The sequence below is a fragment of the Chiroxiphia lanceolata genome, chromosome 1, assembly GCF_009829145.1.
Source record: "Chiroxiphia lanceolata isolate bChiLan1 chromosome 1, bChiLan1.pri, whole genome shotgun sequence".
Lineage (NCBI taxonomy): Eukaryota > Metazoa > Chordata > Aves > Passeriformes > Pipridae > Chiroxiphia > Chiroxiphia lanceolata.
Window position 1 is genome coordinate 89,080,854 of NC_045637.1, and position 20,871 is coordinate 89,101,724.

Consider the following 20,871-nt stretch of genomic DNA (forward strand, 5'->3'; position numbering starts at 1 on the left):
AGATGCAAGCTTTTCTGTAGGCTTGTGTGAGCCTGTCTGACCAGTCCTCACTTTTGTTACTTTAAGACTACTTTGATTAAAATGTTCATATTAAACTCAGCACCTCACTGATTTTTTTTTCCTAGCTTTGTGGAGAAGTCTTTTATGGCTTTTAATAGCAGATGTTCCTACCATTTCTATTTGAAGTCAGAGTATATGTAAAGCATGTATTTCTGAGATTATTAGAGTAAGTGCTGTAACACTACAGCACTAGATCAAAGGATTCACCAGTTACGAAGCAGATTATACCATTCTTGCTTTAAATGTGACTTCAAATGCAATATCCATCAGTAACGTTTGTGGCTTTCACATTTCTAAATTGCAATATTGAAAGATCTACTTAACATCTACTTACTAATTATTTCCATAAAGGTTTGTAACACAGAAACAGGGCTTTGCTTTAGACTTTTAATGCACAGTTCATTTCAGTTCACTGACTTCTGTAGACCTGGTGTGAGGTGATGTTCCTTTGACCACCTTTTGTTGTACAGAGAAGAATGTAGCTGCATCTTCCCATTATTCAGAGAAACATTTGAGCAGCATTTCCGGGAGGTTGCTTGAGTTGCTTATTGATATGTGTAGTCAGACTTGTGATTAAGTATTTTGGTGTGGGTTCAGGCCACACAGTGAAGACAGAGCCCTATGCTTCCCTGTATTTAGTGCAGGTTTCCAAATACTACATTTTGATGTGTGACTTATGATCCCTGGTTTATGTATTTTTTTGACAGAGATTCTATGTTTATTTCACAGGCAGTTAGTGAAGTGGGGATTCCAGTTTCCTGGATAACCAGAAATCTTAGAATCATAGAATCACAGAGTGGTTTGGGTCAGAAGGGACCTTAAAGATCATCTAGTTACATTCCCCTTGCCATGACCTTCTACTAGACCAGGTTGCTCAGAGCCCTGTACAGCCTAATATTGAAGGGCCCTGAAATCTTATTAGGATATGTGTGCATCTGTCTTTAGATATGTATATAGACACCCGTGTCTAAAGTCAGAATGAAGTTATCCTCTTGAATGATGCGTACAATTAACCCCCTCTAATCTATATTACTCGGCCTTCTAGAGTTACTGCAACTACAAGTGGATCTCCATGTACTAGTCCGCTGGGTTACCTGAGTTGAGATCTCCTGCGCTTTCTAGAGAGTATTTTCCTAATGGAAGGATTTTGATTTACTGGTGGTATTATTTATTATTGTTGATTTTGTTTTCCAAGCCTTGACTTTTGTAGGCAGTGTTTCTCTAATGTTGCCTTCCCCAAAACACTGGTGATGATCTAACTAAAGCTATCTACAAGTGTCTTTTCTTGTGTCAGACACTACATGCAAAGTCCAGTAGGCATGAAATTCAGAAATCTGCTGTAGTCATGGTCGCTGGGATGTACTGCTGTGCATAGAGTGTTGGGTCACTGATCTGTTCCCATAACTCAGCAAGAAGGAGAAATTGAAGGAGAAGCCATAGTCACAGAGAGAGTTACATATGTACTGTGAGCAAGCCATAGGAAGCCAACCCTGATGGTCACTCTCCCCTTTTGCCATCTTTTTCAATTTATGATATGACTTTACCCAGCATAGGCACTCACTTTTGCTGTGCACCTTCTGATTCCACCATTGTTCGTTTGAATCATTTTAGTCATAAACACTTTCTAATGATGTAATTGCTTCAAGCAAGCTACAAATCACCCTAACATTGTAGGTCATGTGTTGGCTTACATTGTCACTGTGGAGACTCTGGAATCTCAGGTTCTAATCCTGTGTGTACTCTTAAAGCTGTCTTTTGGTAGTTTTAGATAAATACATCTGGCAGTCTCGAATGCAAAATACAGGCATTTTCCATATAATTTCTTCTCCATGGTCACCTTCACAATACCTTGCTAACACATTCAGCACTTAAGGAAAAGTTAGTGGCTGAGCAAGCTCAGAAATGAGAGAATTGCTATTTTCCTAAAAACTGGATCGTGTACACTGACTTCTGTGCAGCAGGATGTGCAGGCAGTGCTCGGTGCTCAGCAGTCACCCCGTCTTTCATTAAGGCTTAGAAATTAAGACAACTATGCGACTTTTAAAAGTACTGTTCAGTTATATGCAGCAGGGAAGTGTGTATTTTTAAAGCTGTACATACATGTAGCTATCAGTGGCTCAAATGAATGAGATTAATTTTATGCTTGACACTTGACTGTGGCTGGAATGGTGGTGGCATGTCAACAACTACAACAGGTCACACGACTCGGATGAGGAAAGGATTTTAAGATCTAAAGCTGAAGGTTAGGTGTATTTGTGAAGGGGAATGCAATAAAAGAATACATTTTTTTTCAGTGCATCAGAGGAAGGGGCTCTAAACAGCCTCTCTTGAGGAATTCAGCTGCATATCAGTGAAGGTAAAGTGGATATAAGAAAAATGCCATGTGTATGGAGAGCATTAGGAAAGGTCATATATTTCAAGAAAGAATATTGTTTACAAGGAGTGTTAATAGGTTTCAAGGGAAATGTTAATTTTTTTTCCTGGCTGAAATAGCTACTGTAAGTTTTTAATGGTTAATCATTCATTCTTGAATTTTTATATTAAGCATTTCATATTACTTTATTGACTTAACTTTTATGCTCTTCTTCATTTTGACAGTAAAGAATGACCAGGCAATACTCTTTGAAAATTGGAGACCATTTGCAGCTGCTCTCTGCTGAGGAAAGTGAATAATAGGGTGCCCTCAAGGAATTTCAAAGGTATCACTCAACAGAAACTTTTGTGTCTGAAGAAAACTAGATCATTTTATCATGGTAGGCATACTGATATGTTTGCTTTAATAAAATGCCATATTTCTGCCTTTAATCTCTTGTCAACCAGCTATTAAAACCCAAAAGTGTGTGTGTGCAGCACATGTAAACACTTGTGGTTTCAAGTTTGTCACACAACATACAAACAAAGTATGTAATTTTTGTTTAGTGAACAATCTGTAATAAACTTACTGAGTAATGGCAGTAAGGTTCTTTTTCTCACCCCTCCCTCAAGGCAACAAATCAATTTGATTTAATTCAATAATCCATGCACTTTTTAAAAGCATTATCTAAATCCTATAGAGTTCTCTGAAGTGGCCACATGACGAAATAATGACAACTGTTTTCCATGTAAATAGCGATGAGCACCTGAAATAATAGCAGTGTTAGAAGATGATTACTTATGAGAATTGACATTATGCGCCTCAAGCCCCCAGAATTTTGCACCTGCACAGAACAGTTCCCCTTGTCTTTCAGCATGGCAATTTGGTGCTGTTAACTCACTCATCATTTCTTGCCTGTTAAGGCGAGGCTTGAATCAGTGCCCGCAGTAATAGGAGCTTGTTTTGAAAGTAAAAGACATCGCTTGTGACCCAGCTCTTGTGGCCCTCATGTCATGTTAGTTCAGAAATTCCTCAATTTTTGGGTGGATAAGGACACCTTAATGAGTTTGGGAATTGTTTCAAATAATAGTACAAGACTAAAAAATAAGATATTCTGAACAACAGCCAATGAATATTTTCTTATTAATAGTTATACTGTTTATGAAATAAATAATAAAATAATTCCATTAACAGATATCTGCATACTTTCCATCAATCCCCAGGTATTTTAGAAGACAGTATAGGTGAAAGAAGCCTTTTTGTTCATAAAAACTGACCCAAAAATGCAACGCTAAAGATGCAGAGCTCTACATTTAATATTGTCAGCAGTCATGTATCACTTCAGTGAATCCCAAATATTTGGAAATATTAATGGTTAAGAGGAAAGAATAAAGCTTCACATGCTATGGCTGCACATGCTTGTGTCTACAGGGACAGACCCAAGCACTTGTATGTGAACAAGCATGAACTGAAGATTGCATTTCCTTTTAGCCCAATGAAAAGGGATCCATAGTTACTCTAAACTGATAGCTACACTGCCAATTGCCTGCCTGTACCCATTCTTTTCCCCACTGCATTAAATAATTTCAGTGTTTCTCTCAAGGGGATAGTGTTAAACTTACTTATTTCTATTTCTGGAGAAGTTTTTTAGTACCACTACTAATTTCCGTACCCTTTGTCTATCTGCTATGTTTTGAGATGGAGTTTATTATAATGAAGTTAGTGTTAGAAGTAAAGAAACATAATACATTTCAAAACTTACTATTTCCATAAATGGAACCTGTTTTCAGTTTCGTTGTATTGTTAAAGTGTTCTAGGTTTTCTTTTATTTTTCACTGGAGTAGCTACTTATACATGTGTGGAATTAAGTAATTTTTTTTCCCTTTCAGAGAAAGTTACTGTTCCTTTTCTCTGTTGTATTTCAAATACCTGGTACCCTTGGTTTGTTGAGTCCTTTTAAACCTCCTTATTAATCTTCTTTAGCTTTGGCTAGCTCACATAATTTGGCACATTTTCCCACCTCACTGTTACTTTACTTTCTCCTATCATGTATTTCCTTTGTTTAGTTTGTTGGACCCATGTTCTATTTCTTCCTAATCTGAAAATTAGTAACTAATTTCTAAATCACAGGAGAATGTTCCTGTAATCTATTATTTTTTTACGTCTTGAGTTTTGCCATAACTTTTTCTTTAGGTGTGATGCTTCTCTAAATATCTTTTTTTTTACTTTAAAAAATGAATTTTTTGACTCTGCTGAGCAAAACAAATGAATTGAAAACTCATAAGTTTACATCATGAATTTATGTTCAACTACCTGTTTTATAGATCTTCCTCGGATTTTTGTGTCAGCCTGTTAACTGAGTTATTCTCATATCCAGGATTGCCACTAGCACTTTTTCATTCACATTTCATATAAAAAAGTATTGATAGAATGATTAGTATAAGTTAACCATTGCCCAGTAAGGACTAATAAATTACTGAGCAGGTCGATACTGTTCTATATACCAAGTATGATCATAGCTTGTTACCATGTGAGTACATTCAACTGATTTCCTACTTACTATCTATTATTGCTGCTCATTTTTATTATGGTACCTACGAAGTATTTTTTCATCTTTTGTAAGGCATTAGTATTCTTTGCCCACATTTTTACTAATAACTTGGACAATTGTGGTACGTTTTTCAACAACTTTTAAGTCACTTAAGAGCCTTTGCTTTCATTCAGAGCTCGGTGTGTGGACATCTTGGGTCCTTCTAACCCTTCAGTTGAAATCTCTCTCTCAGCTGCTTCTGCAATGTTGGCTGCTTCTGACTTAAGATTTAATTTTTCTCCCCCCCCCCCCCCGTGTTTTCTGTTATGATATAATCTTTGACAACTTTTCCATATTGATAAATTAGGGATAACCCACTCCTGTGACATGTCTGCAAGGGATATGGCTCTGGTAGTCTAGTAGATCTTTTTAGTACCTGATTCTGTAGTCTCCAACAATAAAAGTTTCAGGCACGAGGCAGGGGCAGAACTCTGATGAGAATTTTCCCTAGACTGTGGCTGTAAGGTTTGCAGAGTTCTCTGGCTCTTATGTGAAGTTATAGGATATTTTTTTATTTCAGCTAACATCCTGGAAAAGGCTTTTTTGTAGTAACAGAAGGCTCTTGCATTCTCAAAACAGAGAAATACTTCTAATCAAATGTTGGAATTGGGTAGGTTGGTGGCCTCTTCTTTTTATGTGTTATCTTATGCTTAGTATTTACGGCTAAATCTCAATCAGTAGACCTCATGATGTTTCTGGGTCCTGAGAGAAGATGTTTCTTTCAGACAAGGTTCTAACCTCATATCTTTCCAAAGTCTGGCACATAACTTCTTTCTTGCATTCCTGGTCAGTCTTCTGATTTCCATGATAAAGCAACTAAGGGATGCATGCTAAAAGGAGTTCCTATGGAGTGGTTCTGCTACATCTCTGGCATGTTCTGGATGACTACAGTATGCCCACTGCTAGGGGTGGCTTTTGTTCATGCTCACTCACAATAAATGTGATTCAGTATGTATTTCTTAGGTTTCTTTCACTGCTATGCAGCATGTGTGGATAGAGAGGGTTACTGCTTACCATTGAAAAATGAAAAAGGATAGCTGTGGTACACAATTAAGAATTAATTAGGAAATTATTATTCTATTAGAACACAATTCTAGTCTGTTACAACCAGTAAGTTCTTTATTGAATTTATTGCTGAAATTTGCTTTGTGTAGTGTGGATTTAATATTTACAAAATTGCAGGAAGAAAGTGCTTCCTTTCTGCATTTTTTAATGGGATTTTTTGTCAATTCATTTGAGTGTGACAAGAGGTCTGACAGACAACTGATGAACCATAGCAGTTCTCAGGAAAGAGTGCAGGATGCTGCCCTTAAGAATTGACTTTCATACACATGAACATCACTTTTCAAGATTTTCAAAACATGCCTCAAATATGTCTTGAATTACATATTCTTTGCTGCATAGAGTCAGATAACAAGCAGGCAGGTAATAATTAGGATGGAGTTACAAGAATTCATTTCATGGTTATTCTTAGGTTTAGACATTCTTTCTCATTACTGGTAGCAAAAAGTAAACTGTTTAAAGCCTCCTTTTGTGTATTTTTAGGGTAATGTAGCTTAGCCCAGATCAGGCAAAATAGAAAACTGAAGTGTGGCTTTGCAAGGAGTTCTGGCCATGGTAACACTGTGCATTTTGCAAAGTCTTTTGAGCAGCTCCACTCAACTCAGTGACGTTTTACATCTGGTGCAGCTCTGTGCAGAGGTGCTGACACAGTGGTGCTCGTCCTTTCTCTGACAGCTGGCTGCCATTCCTGAATTAGCTTCGTTAGCAGTAGTTTGGGTCCTGATCTTCACCCAGTCCTTCACAGTCTGCAGGGATACGCAATATCATCATTCTTACACATGGTTTCTTTGGGATATAGAACTAAGACAGGAATCGTGCACACTTCCTTCCTGGGACATGCAAAAGGCCAGTCTACTATTTTTGCACAAGAGAACTCCTGTTAAAAAGGAGTACCTACTGTACCAGAATTGTGTGGAGTCTCTTTGTTTGAGTTCTTTTTTTATGGTAATCTTTGGCAGTGCAAATTATGGTATTTTCTCAAGGGATGCTCTGCTACTGAAAAAAGCACATTTTGTAGCCTTTGCTTACTTTGGGCCACCTCAACGGGGCAGGCAAAATATGTATGCAGGAAAAATAGTGTGCTAATCTGAATGGTACACTAGCAGAACAGGATCAGCTCCTCAGTCTGCCATCACCTTTTTGTGCATATTTAGACAAAGTGCATGTCTGCTCTGCAGTCTGTAAACACTTCAGAAGAGAAGCTGTCTCTAGCAATGTCTATCTGCAAGACAAATGGCAATGAAGCCCAGATTTTAGCTTTTTCCTCTGGAAACTGTTTTCAAAATGGCTTTGTGGCATCTCCCTATACCTACATTTCAGTGCCAAGAGTCAAAGATAAGAATGAATGTTGTGGTCTCATTTTAGTCCTGTTTCTATCCAGGCTTTGCTAACACAGGCCTGTAGTTGGAAATCAAGGGCTTCTGTGGTCAGAATAGAATTGGAGTGTTTCTGGGAGGCATGTAGGGAATTATAGAATCCAAACTTATTATTTTCCTCCTGCTCAAACTGAAAACTTAAAAAAAAAGACTCAAAGTACTTATGAGGCATCATGGTCATGCTTTTTGCTGGAGAATAAAAGATGTCATCTTTTAATTTGTTTAGATAATATAGTCTTCACTCCTCCTTCTTGATGAAATAGTAGTGGAATGGAGGAGTCTGGGATGGGGCTAAAATCTTGGGGTGGTAGATGGTGCACATATCTGGAATTAAGTTGAGGTTTGTCTATGTCAGGTGCCTCCAAATCTGCCTCACGGGATAACAAGAAATCTGTGCTGTTTAGCAGCAAAAGCAGTGATCATGGAAAATCAACTGTATAAACATTGTTTCACCCAATAGTAGGGTTTCCATTTTTCCCTAGATTCAGGATGAGATAGTTCAGAGGCCTCCTTCTGTCAATATCTTTCTGTTATTCCTGCAGGGCAGAGATTTAACATACAGGGAGAATTACAGCAGAGAGACAGAGCTACATGTCAGCACAATGAAACTCCTCTCTATGCACATGTGTAATCATCCCAAGGAGCTCTTCTTCAATACCCTTGTCTTCCTGTTCTGCTGAGAACTGTTTTTACAGAACCTACTGGAAGCTGTAGAGTCATTTTCTTTGATGTTGGTGGCTTGCATGTCAAGTAAACAAGTGTAAAATCTCATGTTGGTGGAAATATTTTAAACAGAATATGGCTTTGGAAATCTCTAAAGGAACAACCAAAGCACAGGAGACTTCCATCTGATGTGAAGTATTGCTGAATATTCTGATATGCTCAATGCTTTCATAGATCTAAGAAATCAATGGTAACACAAAAAGCCCACTCTCAGAATGAAAAATTGTGTGGTACATGCAAGATGTCTCTGATAGGATCTACCTCCAGTTCTTGTTTCTCTTGGGCTTTTTGCTTACAAAGACTGGCAGGATGAGATGACAGCTTTTTCTGATGGCCCTGTTAATACTTTTCACTAACAATGAAAGGGAAAGGTAATAATTCTCTGCAATAATACTGACTGACTTATTATGTGATCTTGAGTAAGTCACTGGACTATTGTGCGCTCAGCTTCATCAAGAAGAGAGTAATACCATTTCTATGGCTTGCACAGGTGTTATGACTGTTGGCGGGAATAAAGAATATTTTGTTTTTCATGAGTTGAACCAGTGGTGTGAATAAAGAATATTTTGTTTTTCATGGGTTGAACCAGTACAGAATAATTTTAGTTTTCTTTAAAAAACCCCAAAACAAGACAAAACACCACCAAAAAAAAACAGAAAGAAAGAATGCTTCCAAAGTCAGCATGCTTTGACCAGCATATACTCAGTTGTCCTTCATGCTGTATAAATTTGGGGTTTTTTTAATTTGTTTTTTTAAATACTTTATCTTTTTTGAAATTCTAAGTGAGTTTTTAAATTAAATCTGCCCTTCTACGGAAAAACAATTTTCTTTAAAAAATATTGAAGAAAAATGGTTTTTACATTACAGACAGTGAAACCCATAGTATTTCTGAATTAGCTCTGTCAGAAAAAAAAACACCAACCAGCTACCCTTTGACATGTTCAATTACCTCCTGCTCCACCCCCCATATTTTTTTTCAGCCTAACCTCTGTGTGTGTTTATTATAACAGTAAAATTCTTTGAAAGATATAGTGTCCAACTTACAGACCAAGGTGCATAAAAGAAAGCTGAGGTGACTTTAAAGTACCTTTGCAGCGTCTGGACTCCAGTCTGATTTATAAATATTTGTATTTGTGTGTCTCCTCTCCTGGGGCTTCCCAAGGAGTCACAAGAATGACCAAATTTCTTCCATGTTAAATTCCAGTACTGAAACATTTTTCTAAAGTCCTGGTCTTGGCACATGTTGTTATCCCAATGTGTATTTAGGACACCTCAGAAGGCAACTACTGAGCCCGTTTCTGTAATGTTTGACTGTGGCCTGGCAAAAACTGACTATTCTGTCCCTTAGTGCAGACCCATCCCTCTGCAATGCCTGCACCACCAACTTTTCTAAAAGCCTATGGATGCCTTGATTTGAAGTAGTGGTTAGACTGCAGTCAGCTATTTGAACAAAAATTCCCATCTTCTTGATCAAGGCATGAATGCTAATGAAAGCCAGTAGTTTTCCTGATAAGAATTACTTAGTGCTTACATGATTTTCTGAATGCCTTGAAGACAGCTTTTTCAGTTTTTAAATGCAAATTTTTACAGAGGAATAAGCACACTTACTTCATCAGGCCTTAGGAAAGCCAAACCCAAAACCTCATTCAGAAATTCATCACTTTTCTACCCTCTTTTTTTCTGTGAGGGGACTGAAGAAATATTTTTTATGCTAATTAACTGCTGAAACTTGTTAGAACAGGACAGAAAGTAAACTTCCCATTTGGTGAGGAATCCTGTGATTCCATATTTAATACCAAACTACAGTTTATAAATATGAAAAAAAAAAGAAGCCCAGACTGCTTAAAACATAATTATTAATGTAACAAAGCAAGGCAAGAACAGCATCCAAAGTATTCATGTTTGAAGTAACAGATAATCCTGTAATTGCTGCTTCTTGGTAAAATTCTAAGTATCTGAGAGGGAGCCTTTATTTTAAAATGGCACATACACATCAAAGACGCTTTTCTTGTCTTTCATACAGCTTTCTTTCAAGTAAAGAAACACCCACACAGAAAAGGAAAAAACTGTTCTGTTGTACTCTAAAGTCAGCTCATTTCTGCTCAAAGTAAATGCTGGTTTTGGCAGCCCACAGATGGAAATGTGTTTAACACTGCTAAGGTGAATTGCTGCTACAGCAAGGAATGGAAGTGGATGTCAGCACGAGGGAATTATTGTCTGTTTTTTGTGACTGGTTCTTTGCTGAAGGATTTTGGACTAGCCATTGCCAAAGCTTAGAGCAGTGTTTGTTTCCTTTAGTTGTTGATCTCCATAAAAGCATCATGCAAAGAAAATTGGCCTTAGTGTGGATGAGAACATATTGCAGGTTTCAGTACTAAAGCTGGAATCCTGACTCCCACATGCACAGAGGCTGCTAGCAGAGCTGTCTGATCAGCTTTCCTAAGAGTGGTGACTTCACTATTTTGAGCTAATCAGAGAGGTAGAAGATGTCAAGAAGAAGCTGCCAGGAGGATTTTTCTCCCACTCTGATTAGCCAAGACTTGAACATCACCTGTACCACTAATGTCTTAGAAATAAGCACCCATGTTTTAATAGAACTGTCTACTAACACGCACACAAAATATAATAGATGATAGCCTACATATATGATTTTGTGTTCTCCTACATAATTACACTGCAGGTTATGCAACAGCATTTTCATCTCTACAGAATTTTACAAAACATTTATAAGTGTTCTGTTTATCTGAATTTCCTTAGGGCATTGGCTCCATCAGACGTGGGGGAAGCTCCTGGCAGCTCCCTTGCTACAAACTGGCCACACAATTCCCAGGCAGTAAATGTCATTGCTGTCTCTGCTGAGGAGTCTTTTCTGAATTTCTGAGAAAGGTCTGTCAGAACTGTGGCAGTGACTTCCCTTCTTGCAGTTGATGTTGAATATAAATCTCTTGTATACTGATATGTTTCTTCTACTGCCCACCTTTTCTTATCTTGCAATTTGAAGATTGTCATGGCATGGATTGCCTTTTGTTTAATGTGTGTCACCACATGACCAATTTGGTGTCCCTTCCTGCTCCTACAGTATTGGTGGCAGTAAGTGACATGTTTTAATCCCAAAGATAGTACCCAGTTTACTCTAAAAGGCATCTGTTTTTTTTTGGTGGTGTGGTTTTTTTTTTTGTTTTGTTTTGTTTGTTTGTTTGGTTTGTTTCGGTTTAGTTCTTTTGGCTTGTGCTGAGTATAGATACCAGCACTTCATGGTCTTGAAGGGTTTCTTCTCTTGTTTTATAACAGGTGTGGAGTACTGGGATATGCACAAAGTGCAAGTCAGTTGTCTTCCTGACTGGCTAAAACCCATTTCTAGACTATTCTTTTTAGTACTCATTTCCCGAAAAGAGGAAACAATGAGTGCCTCATGGGAAGATTGGGAGGGGCCACTTCTGGTTCTCCTGCAGCACCACCAAGTGATTGGAAGCAGGAGCTGCTCAGAAGTGATGGAGACACTAGAGCTGAACCTCTCCTAGTAAACCACAGGCCACAGTAAGCTGCAAAACCCAAAGGACAGTAAGTAACTAAACAAACCCAGTTGATTGTGTATATCTGATCTGGATATAAGGACACTCTGTTAGGGTGCTTAAAAGCAAGCAGTATAACTAGCATAACTCATCCTGTTAAAATCAAGAGGAGTTTTATCATGGGTTTATAATGCCAGCGCTGGGGGCTATAGAACAGGATCCTACTAAGCAGGGTATCAGAAGACCAGTATGTCTTACTGATGATTTTCTTGTGGTTATTAACCTTGTTGCCAACAAGCGAGGATCCTTCCAAATTGGAGTTTGTTCTTTGCACCACATTTCTGCAACTCTTTCTTCCCAAGCTGTTCATGCTGTCATTTGTGTCATCAGAGTGCACTGCTGGGTAGACAGCAAAGACCTTTTTCAAGGAAAGTTGTATGCTTGCGAGTGTGACCCCATGCTTTAAACGCACAGTCCTGTTGTCGTAGATATCAGTGTGAGGAAAACGCAGGGATTTAGAAATGGAACAGAGAGAAATATTTATTTTGCTGTAAAAAGTGACCTTGGAAATGTGCATATCAATTAACCAGCATCTGCCAAGAAGTTATTCTACAAACAGCAAACTAAAGAGCTTGCAGAAAAGTACTTTTGTCCTTCTGAAAGAAATGGCTGGATGCCCACATGAATACTATATCTCCACCAAAAATGTGTATTTTTTAAAATCTCTTATCAGATATACAAAGATGAAAACTGCTATTGAGAGACAAGGGAAATTGGAAACAAGAAACTCCACAGTTGCAAATGCTAGTTTAATTCATTTCACGTGAAGCTGCTGAGAAAGAACAGAACTCTTGTGCCTCTTAAATGTTTTCATAACCCTTCAAATATCCAGCTTTGAGTAAGAGGGGGCTGTGGACATTCACTGCATGTCAAGTTCAAGAGAAAGACAAAGGGTCTGAAGGATCAGAGCTCATTTTGGAGCAACTAACCCAGAGCTTTGGGCAATAATAGCACTGCCCCTCGACAGAATAAGCCTATATGTGCTGAATAATTAGATGTACTTATCTTCAGTGCTTTGGTGATGCATGTCTTTTTGTTACAGCTTAGTTGAGCTTTCTGATAGAAATAAATTTCAGGTGTTTGGTGCACAAGAGTTAAAAAAGGAGGGAAACAGGACAGACAGTCTTGAGAGTCATGGGTGCCCGCGGGAAATGGAAAAGCTGGAGATAGACATTAAAGTGAATCATGATATTGCAGTTAGGTTATGTGATTTTTGGTATATCCGTTTTAAGCAAAGCAAATGATTCCTGAAGATTGAACTGTTACTTACAAAACCAAAAGGAATTTGCTTTACGTACATAGCTTACTTTTTAACATACTTTTTTCCCTCCAAACATTATACATTGTCCTTAATCTGTTTCTCAGGAAAAGAAGGAGAAAATCTCCATCATTTATTAAATCACTAGATGGGATAACATTGTCTCAGTTCTGAGGGATGCTAATAACTTATCCTTGATTGCTGAGCACAGGTGACCACAGAAGACAATTTGATAGATTCAACTCTGTCAATCACCACGGTAACTAGGCCAAGCACAAATTCCACCTTATTTTCACAGACAGAATTTTGCCTTAAAATTTGCCTTAGAATTTCTTTTTATACGAGGGAGCCACAAAAGCTGAAAGACATGTTGGACTCGGTTGATTCGTCTTCTATCTCTCTTTTAGTCTCAGTATCCCGAAAAAAACAGCCCTATGTTGCCAGCTTCAGTCCATTCACATTTTGAACCCTGAAGCCTGCTTTACCAAGCAGAATTACTCATAAGCTGGCTTTACTTGTAGTTGATAACTGATTCTGTAATGTTCTCCTAATATTTGCCTAATCAGGTTAAAGATATGGCAAAAAAAATACCACATCTACATGTTTTTTTAACACTACCAGCGATGGTGATTCCACCGCTTCCCTGTGCAGCTTGTTCCAATGCCTGACAACCCTCTGAGTGAAGATTTTTTTCCTAATGTTCAATCTAAATCCTTCAGATTCAACTTGGGTTCATTTTCTCTTATTCTATCACTTGTAACTTGGGAGAAGAGAGCAACCCTCACCTGGCTACAGCCTCCTTTCAGGTAGTTGTGGAGACCAATAAGGTCCACCTTGAGCCTCCTTTTCTCCAGGCTAAACAAGCCCAGCTCCCTCAGCTGCTCCTCATCAAACTTGCACTCCTGACCCTTCCCGGCTTTATTCCCTTCTCTAGACATGCTCCAACACCTCAAAGTGTTTCTTGTAGAGAGGGGCCCAACACTGAAGACAGGATTTGAGATGTGCCCTCACTAGTGGTGAGTACAGAAAAATCACTTCCCTGGTCCTACTGACCACACTGTTTCTGATGGTGGATGTCAGTTTGATTCTCTCTTCACTAATAGAGGCATAGAATTCAGACTGAATTTGCAAACTCTGGTGCAGGTGCTGTTCTGCTGCAGAGATTTATGCTACCTGGCTTCATCTGATGAGTCTAGTAACTTCCTGGTTGAATTGTGCAGTTTGTTTTCTACTTGCTTAATTTTTTAAGTGGAGCTTTGGGTTTGCAAGCAAACAAAAAATCCTTTCCTTTTCTGCTCCTTTTCTTGATGCCAAACTGCTTTATCTCAGGTGTTCTAACTGAGTAATAAGAAAGGCAGTAGGAATACTACGCATTTAACTGCATATAGCCAGGCATAAGAAAGCATGTAGGAAGAGCTGTAGCTGACTTTTGTTTATAATACACAGTTAAATATGGATATCACCTTCTCAAAAACAAAGAAAGCCAGGACAAAATATTTCTGGCCTTGAATCCTAGCCACTAGCATAAAAAAAGAGAGGTTGGCTGTGAAAACTAAGATAAACTTCATGGAGATTGTGGTGGATGTCAATGGCCTTTGTAAGGAGTGGGAAGGCTCTCTGTGAGTTTGTCACTTTCCTAACTCACAGGTCTTGTTATGATTAGGGAGTTCATTTAATTCAAGTTAGTTGTGGAGTGGTTAATGTCTTTCTAAGATATGGAGTAAATCTGACTGGAGTTCCTAAACTCATGATAAAGCTGGTAGCACAAGCTACTTTTCTAACCTTGTATTGTCATTTTTAAGCAAATTTTGTTCCTACAACTAAATTATTAAAGATACATAATAAAACTAGAAAAATGCTTGATTCTGTAAACAGAATTGAGTTTGTGCTTTCACAACTGCTGCTTTTTTTTCTCCAAAATCCATGTTTTTCCAGGCTTCTCTTCTTCACTACTCATTTAGAACTGGATGGAAGTGTTTGCATGTGTAATACTGTAGAGTGTGTTTACCAGAAATCTTGATAGCTAAATTCTTGACCATTTTGTCTGGTCATCTTCCAAGACAGGGTGAATGCTGCTATGTTTTTTTGTGATTTAGAAAATAACCTATATTATAGCACGACTATGTCCGGTCTAGCTCAACCAACTGGTGCAGGTACTATTAAAAATTTGGTTACGCCAACATAGACTACATGGTCTGAGCAATGCACATTTACCACTTTCCTGGGATATTTTTTCACTGGTACTGTCATACCATGGTCCTTCCAAGACATTTAGGTACATTTCCGTCATGGCGATGAAGTCAAAACACAACTTACTTCTGTGCTTGAATCTATCTTTATCTCTTGTCTCCCTGTTTCCATTTCTATGTGTTTTAATATATGAGGTTAAAATAAAAATCTTTCTGGAATAGATGGCAAATAATTGGCTTCAGCTTCTTTCCTCTTTCGTTTCCCCACTCAACCCACCTGGGCCTATGTTTATTGAACTCCATACATTGTCAAGACAGTATTTGTAAATGGAATTTAACTGTAGGTGAGCAGTACAAATGTAATAATATTATACAACTCTTGTTTAATTTTGAAAGCTCCATCCTCTGCAACAGCGCTTATAATGGACGGTTCAAGCTGAATTATCCATTATTGCTCCCAAAGTTTACAATTAAACTATCGATCAAAGCTGGCAGAAAATTCTCAAGCATTCTGGGTGTGTACCAGGCTTGTTTCAGATGCAGGCTGAGGGAGAGAAACCCAGAAGCAGCCTTCAGCTAATCCTCTTAGTGCTAACTGCCCTGGATGCAGCAGTGATTATGTATCATGCTTATACAGTTTTAATAGTGCAGGTCCTATGCAATTTGTGACCTCTATTTCTGCTTAGAAAGATTGGAGCTTAACAGGTTTGGATCCACAGGGAACCAGCTTCGGCTTTTAGGCTTCTTCAGACACTGCAGAATGCATCTTTTCTTGGGAATTCCACAATAAAATGACTGTTATTTATCATTACAAACCTCTTTATCATTTAGTCAATAAAAGGCCTCTCTCTCTCACTTTTTTTTCTTCCGTGGTGTGCTCAGAGTCAGAAATCTGTATTAGTCTCCCCTGGCCTGAAGGCAAGAGATGTCAAATGCTAAATCATGATCTGCCCTGGCTTTCTGGCTAAATTGTGTATGAAGGCCTGAGGCAAAAAGGTGCACATGCTCATTATTTGAAACAGAATGATTTTTCCCCCCTTTCTTTCCTTTTTTTTTAAAAATACATATTGAGACATATATGGTAACACACATACAGTAAGCTTCTGAAAAGTATCAGACCTGAAACAAACCAGCCAGAGCTAAATATGTCAAATATATATGCTTGCAGATTGGGAAATAGGAGAGAAATTGTCAAGAAAAATCAGATGATCTTCCCCCTTTGAACTTTTTGTTAGCAGTGGGGAAAAAAGTGTTAGGAGTTGACAGCAAGGTGACAGATGTGGTAAATAATGCATCTGGTGAATTCAACCTCTTTTTTTTTTTGGAGGGGAGAGAAGACATTTAAAATTAATCTTAGTTGGAAATTCATCAGAAAAACCTCATGGAAACATATTTTAAAGCCTGTGATTGTTTTGCAAGCTGTTTTGTATGTGTTTTCAACTACTTATTTGTTTGCAGTTTGTGATAGATCACCTTCCTCATAGGGCATTGTTACTATCCCGGGTTGGCAAAGAGACTTTTGTGAAGAGGTTTTAGGACAGTCATCCCTTGGCCAAATTTTTGTGTGAACTTATTTGCATATATATGTTAAAATCTTTCAGTTCTGTAAGTATTCTTGTGAGGGAGGTATCATGTATACCAAAATATAGGTGGAAAACTTATTTAAAGGGTTGTACTCATCTTAGAAGCAAATTTAAATTTTTTGTTTATTTATTTTGACACTAGGGAAATGTTCAAATATGTAGTTTTACAGTATCTGTTCAGCAGAAGGTGACCAGGAGCTTCTATAAAAGCATATTAAACTTCATTATTTCCACGCTGCAGACTAGAGTTTCAAAAGCTGCAATGAAACCTGGGGAGCTACTCTGGAGAATCTAAACAATGTATCTATTATTTTTAGTGCTCAATATTTTCTGCGGTTAACAACAAAACACTCTCCGTATCTATGCTGATCTCCTGCTCTTGGTTTAAGCATGAAAGGGACCACAACTCGAAGAAGAAAAAGGGCTCGTGTAACAGGGGCATTATGTTCAGCAAGCCAAATTTTTGGCATTGCAATTTTGATGCATATTCCAAAAAACTGGATTTATTCAAGTGCTTCATTGCTGGTTACAAATGCTGGAAGGGAGCTGAGGCTGTTTGAATTCAGATATTCTCTTTCTAAAAGTTTCAGGGAAATTATATGATTGGATCAAAGTTTTCAGGGAAGACTCCTCAATGGGATGATGTTACTGACTGATACCTTCATCTAAAAAGCAAACTCGGTGAGCTCAACATGTTTTGAGCAGTTCAATTTCCAGTTTTCAATGGAGGGCTTTAGTGTTAGTTATTATGTTAAATACAAATAGATTTGGTTTAAAATGTCACTGATTTATCAGAGCTGTTCTAATAAGTAATTTTTTAATTATGATTGAAATGGTCTTCATCGTCAGTGTGATTTTTCCAAATTTAAAATAATGCATTTTGAGAATCCTTATATCCAGGTCTTTGTAGTCACATAAAAAATGAGGCTGCTCTGTACACATCACTGGTTCTGTGTTTCTTCCACTGAAAATGTTGTCCCGTTGAAATTACTTGAGCTTTTCCCCAGCTGTCACACATATGAGAGTGAAATTAAGAAAAGGACTATAGTTTTTAAAACCTAACATGGTGTCTGCTAGTTTGTAAAGTTCGATTAAAAACATCTTTGTGAATATAACATGTAAAAATGATACCTGACATTGATCAGAACATAAATGAGTGAAATAAGTTGATGTTTTCATGTTTGTCATATTAAAAAAAAATGAAGCAACAGACCAACATAAAACAAAAATTCCACACATGAACTTTTCAGTAATTTCACTTTTCCCTTCACATTATGGTAGAGCTTACTAGAAAAGTCTTTGTTAAGCACAGAACTTAAGTATTAGGGGGACTCATAAAAGTTTTAACAGAATCTGCTTACTTCTGTTTCAGTACAAAATGGTTCTATGTTCTTTCTTTCATTCTGCATATAATCTTCCATGTTTTGCAAAGTTTGACTTAGAAGCACAAAGGCAGCAGAGATATCACATGCCCTTTTTCTATATATAGTCTGAGTTGTTCAGTGGAGTTCTCCTTGAATGTCAAGGAATGCAAAATTTCAGATTAGTATCTGTTTCCTCAACTTTATTGCAGAATTTTCATGGCTGTTCACTTTGATTTTTTTCTTCTTTTTTTTTCTTTCTTTTTTTCTTCTATGTTGTTTTTTATTTAAACTGAATACAGTGTGACTGTATATTGTGTATTAAGTTTATTTAGTGCAATACATCCTTACTGTCCTTTCACTGTGGCTATAACTCAGTATAATTCTACTGAAATCATTGCAGTTTCACTAGCACAAAGCAGAGAATCAGACCCATAAATTCTTTATTCATTACACAGGAGCAGAAAACACCTGGGATTGACAAACTTTTAATTGTTGCCTCCCTTCCACTTAATCATAGTCTAACTTTCTTTAAAAGCATTTTAAAATTTACAAAGAGAAAAAAAGTAGTAGTGTACATATGAGAACTTATACTGACACCCTTTGTCATATTGTGGAATTTTATGCCTACTTAGAAATCTTAAAAATGAGATTTGTAATGTAAAAGGTAAACAACACATAAGTGTAGCTATAAGAAGTGAGAGTCACGTTCATATAGTCTGAATTCCCTATATGATTCTGAAATCATATATTTCATTAGAAAATGCAATTATAGCTGTTTTCTCTTTTTTTTTTCTTTCAACTTGGCAACGTGCAGGAAGCTAATCTCACCGTCTGTGTCCTCCAGACTGAAGCTGCCTTCAAGAAAAGGAGTACTTCAATGAATTAGACTGTTTACATACTTTTAATGATGTGTTTGTTTTAATTTAGTTGTAAGTTTATGCTTCTGTAGGATCCAGCTGAATCTTATCCCCCAGCTATATGTGTAATTCAGGCTTCCTGTTTTAAGGTCATTCGTAATACAGAAAATTGTCAAGGAGGGGGCTTTAAAATTTCCATGAGCTTAGTATGTCTTCTTATTTCAGAAGCCAGCTTCTGTGTACTTTCCATGTGGGATCTCTGGATAAAATTTTTGTTAATACCTTTATACAACTCATAGCAATAGCCTGAGTCAAAAAAATATGCTCATTTTTTCTTTACTCACATGTTTTCTTTGTTCATCTGAATGATATATTTATTTTAACTTAAATTAAGAACATTTAAATTAGGAAATTTATAGTTCCTATAGTATGAGCACATTAAAGTACAATATATGAAGCTAATAAAGAAACTTCACCCTATCTTTTAGCTCAGCAAAATCCATCAGTTGAAAATAGAAGCAGTACTTTTTTGGGAACATTTTGACATGTTATTGTTTAATTGTATCTCTGCAGGATTTGAAACCACTCAGTCAGTATTACAATTGGGCTTCTCAGGACTTGAATCAATCAGGTGCTAAATGTCCATCACTGTTGTCCTGTAAGATGTTGGCTGCATTCACGTGGCCAATCACACTCCAAACCACCTGCATTCTTAACAAGTAGAAACATGCTGGGGTCTAAATGTAAACTCAGTTTTAGAGCAGTGCAGATGGGAAATGGGTCAGGCTATGAAGCCTGGGATGCTCGGAATCACTTTTGCATCTACTCTTCACTTGGCATTGTAGACGTGGCCTGGGTGTTCAGCGTGCTGTACGACATGCACAGCTGGCAGCCTGAGGACTGCGTACATCACCTGGCATAATATCAATGGTAAGTCTGTGCTTACCTCCTAAGTCATTCTGGTAATTTAAGGCCACTTGCTCTAGTGAACTTTTGTTTGCCCTCACTTGTCCCATCTACTCTAAAACTGGTATCAAGATTACAAAGGTTAAGCTTGTTGTAAGCACAGTGGTTGGCTTGGAGGGTGGGCATCTGGCTCGGTTTTCCTTGGAAAGGGCTGTGGAAACTTCTTGGTCTCAGCCTGAGAAGAATAGAGAGCAGACAGGTGGGAAGAAGGGAGAAGGAAAAGCTGATATAGGTAAGGACAGGAGGCAGCAGAAAGGTATTTTTTAAAAGCTGATCCGCTGTAAGATCAGTTTGTCCTCTTAACTCCTTACCTTTTGTCTTTTCCTCCCATAATCCTAATTTATATGTTGTCTGGGACTGTGACTCTCTCTTTTCCTTATTTGTAAAGCACACAGCAGGTGTGACTGTTTTCCCTGCTGTAGCCTTCCGAGTACTGCTGGATTCCAAAGAGCAAGCACAGAAAGAAAAATGGACAGTTACTGACACTGTTATAGGGCCACTGACAGACTTGCTTCCTGCCACTAGGTACTGGAATTGGATTTTAAAATCAAACATTATTTTCTGGAAGGAAGCATTAATTTTCAGAATCCTTGGCACACAGTGGCCTGAATACTGCAGTCATAATTCTGGCAAAACTCCCAACAGACATCAAAGTTACTTTTTCCTTGATTCCGATCTGCAGGATTGTGCTTCTTAGTAGAAACATGTCATATTTATGTGGCCTAATTCCCACAAGTTCTGAACAGACCCATAGTATGGTGCCAACAAAGGAAGTGGAGAGAATGAGACAGATTGAAATGTAGTCATTAATGAAATTATTCATGTTGCTTTCATAATTACATTTATAACTGCATCATCATGGTGTGATGTGTTGATTAGTGTCCTGAGCAGTTCATGTAATTAAACAGAGCATAGGGA